The 2,641-nt window shown below is 35.7% G+C and overlaps 1 non-coding gene across 1 annotated transcript; it reads right to left on the reverse strand.

Annotated features, from left to right (window-relative positions):
* Positions 1-1,608: 1,608 nt before the first annotated feature.
* Positions 1,609-1,711, reverse strand: LOC141694033 (small nucleolar RNA R71). The gene has a single exon (XR_012563366.1). It is a non-coding gene; the product is annotated as a small nucleolar RNA R71 (small nucleolar RNA).
* Between the last annotated feature and the right edge of the window lie 930 nt (positions 1,712-2,641).

A 2,641-nucleotide genomic window follows, 5' to 3' on the forward strand; every position in this document is an offset into this window, starting at 1 on the left:
TTTTTGGAAATTAAATCAAGAGAGAGAATTATTTCTAAAGTGTTTAGAAAAAGGATTAATAATTAAAAGGTGTTTTAATTATTAATGAGAATAATAAATGGGATAATAATAATAATATTTATGGGAAAATTTCAGCTGAAAATTTTGCCTATAAATATACTATTATAAACCCTATTTTTATTATAACCCCAAAATTTTATAAAACCTAATTCTCTCCACCTCCTCCTCCTCCTTAACGTCGTTTTCTTGGTGGATACCGGTGGAGTGCTTCACGTTTGAGGAGCAGCTGCTAAGGATCTCCGATCGTTGCTCTTGGATCGCTTATTAAAGGTTAGTAATCAATCCCTATATTTTTACCACGATTTATATGCTTTTATTTGGATTTTATATGTGTAAAAGTGTTTTACCATGCCTCCGCTACGATTAAAATCCAACACTTGCCATGCTAGCATAGGTTCATATATTTATTATGCATGATTCATAGGTAATTTTAACCATCTTACTTGCCCTTTGTAATCACGATAGATAAATTGTTCATTAAACCGTTATATTGTCAAATTCTATACACATATAGGGTCTCAATATAATTGGTGTCTATTCAGCTTCTACCTATTTTGTGTCATCACCATTGCATGTTAAGGTTAAGAACAAAAAGACTATTGAATGAAGTAGTAATGAAGTTAGAATCTCATGTTTGTGTTATATAAGTAAAACAATCCCTTTTTATCTCTTAGTTAATGTTCTTAGTATAATCTCTTAGTTAATCGTAGTTATAAAAAATCTCAATTTGTTATTCGTCTTAGCAGTGGATAATAACCATATCAGTGTTGCATAAGTGCATTGATTAAAATTTAACCTAAACCAGTCTCTGTGGGAATGAATTGGAAATAATTCTATATTACTTGCGATCGCGTATAGTAGCGTGAATATTAGCGTGTGTTTTCATCCTAACAAGTTTTTGGCGCCGCTGCCGGGGACTCGGTGTTAATTTTTAGTTTATGAGTTTGTCATCAGTGATCGTTAAATTTCATTGACTCGAACATTGTTACTTATTTATTTCCTTGTCGTGTTTCAGGTACACTAGCGAGCGTGTATGAATACGCATTTTCGGTCTCGTAAGAGAACTCTGGACAAGCTGAGGAAGAAGTTATAGTAGCTAATGAAGTTTTTGAAGAAGTTCTTGTCGAGGAGAAAGTTGAAGAAGAAGCTCTTATTGCAATGGGAGAATCAGAAGCAAATACAAAGGCTTTGATGGACTATTCTCAGCCGAAGATCAATGATATTCAGTCTAGCATTGTCCGACCAGCCATCTCGGCTAATACCTTTGAGATCAAGTCGAGCACGATTCAGATGATACAGAACTTAGTTCAGTTTGGGCATTCTCTGACAGAAGACCCCAACATGCACATCAGAGATTTCATCGAGATCTGCGACACTTTCAAGTTCAATGGAGTTTCAGAATATGCTATTAAGTTGAGGTTTTTCCCATTCTATCTGCGGGATAAAGCTAAGTGATGGTTACATTCTCTACCACCGGGGTCTATCACCAAATGGGAGGATCTTGCTCAAAAGTTCCTAATTAAATTCATTCCTATGACGAAGACTGCTGCAATCAGAAACACACTTAATTTGCTCAGCAATCTGGAGAATCTTTATGTGAGGCTTGGGATCGCTACAAGGAGATGCATAGAAAGTGTCCTCACCATGGGATGCTTGACTGGATGATCATTAACTTCTTTTATAATGGATTGGGTGCTACTTCTAGATCCATGCTCGATGCAGCATCAGGAGGAGCCTTATGGGCTAAAAGCTATGATGAAACTTATGAATTGATTGAGCTGATGGCTTCCAATGAATACCAGAACCCAACTCAGAGACTACCTCAAGGCAAGGTAGCGGGAATTCTGGAGGTAGATGCAGCTACTGCTATAGCTGCTCAGCTTAAAATCTCTAGACTAAAAATGTTTAAAAAAATCAGAAATCTGAAATCCGATCCGATCTGAAAAAAACCCGAAAAGCCCGATTCGGAAAAAAGCCTGGCCCGGTTCGGCCTGGTCGGCGGGCCTTAAATGGGCTTTTTTTTCTCGGAAATCCGTCCCGGCCTGAAGCCCAAAAATTCCGGATAAAAGCTCAGATTTAACAAAACCCGGATAAAAGCCCGATTCTGCCCGGATAAAAGTCCGGGTTTTTGAAAAACCCGATTAAAAAACCGAATTTTTTTATATAAAATTTGAAAATATATAATATTTTTCATGATTTTTAAAATATTATATTAAAATATTAGAGCAAATAATTATTTATTTCGGTGTTTAAATTACTCTGTTTAATATATCAAGATATTACTTTCTCCGATATTTAAACTACTCATAATTTGAGTTATAAAATATTAAAATAATTTTTAATATAAATAAAAAAGGTCCGGATAAAACCCAGTTCAGCCCGTGGGCTTAAAACGGGCCATATATTTTTTAGGAAGCCCGAACAGGCCCAACCCGATTTTTAAAAAAATACAGCCCGATCTGTTTTAAAAAAAATGGGCTTTTTAAAATCCGGATTAAGCCTGACTCTATGGGCTTTTTGTGCATCTCTACTCTAGCATGCCATCGCCATATTTGTTTCTATCTTTCACTGAACAAAATGT

The sequence above is a fragment of the Apium graveolens genome, chromosome 10 (assembly GCF_009905375.1).
Source record: "Apium graveolens cultivar Ventura chromosome 10, ASM990537v1, whole genome shotgun sequence".
Classification (NCBI taxonomy): domain Eukaryota; kingdom Viridiplantae; phylum Streptophyta; class Magnoliopsida; order Apiales; family Apiaceae; genus Apium; species Apium graveolens.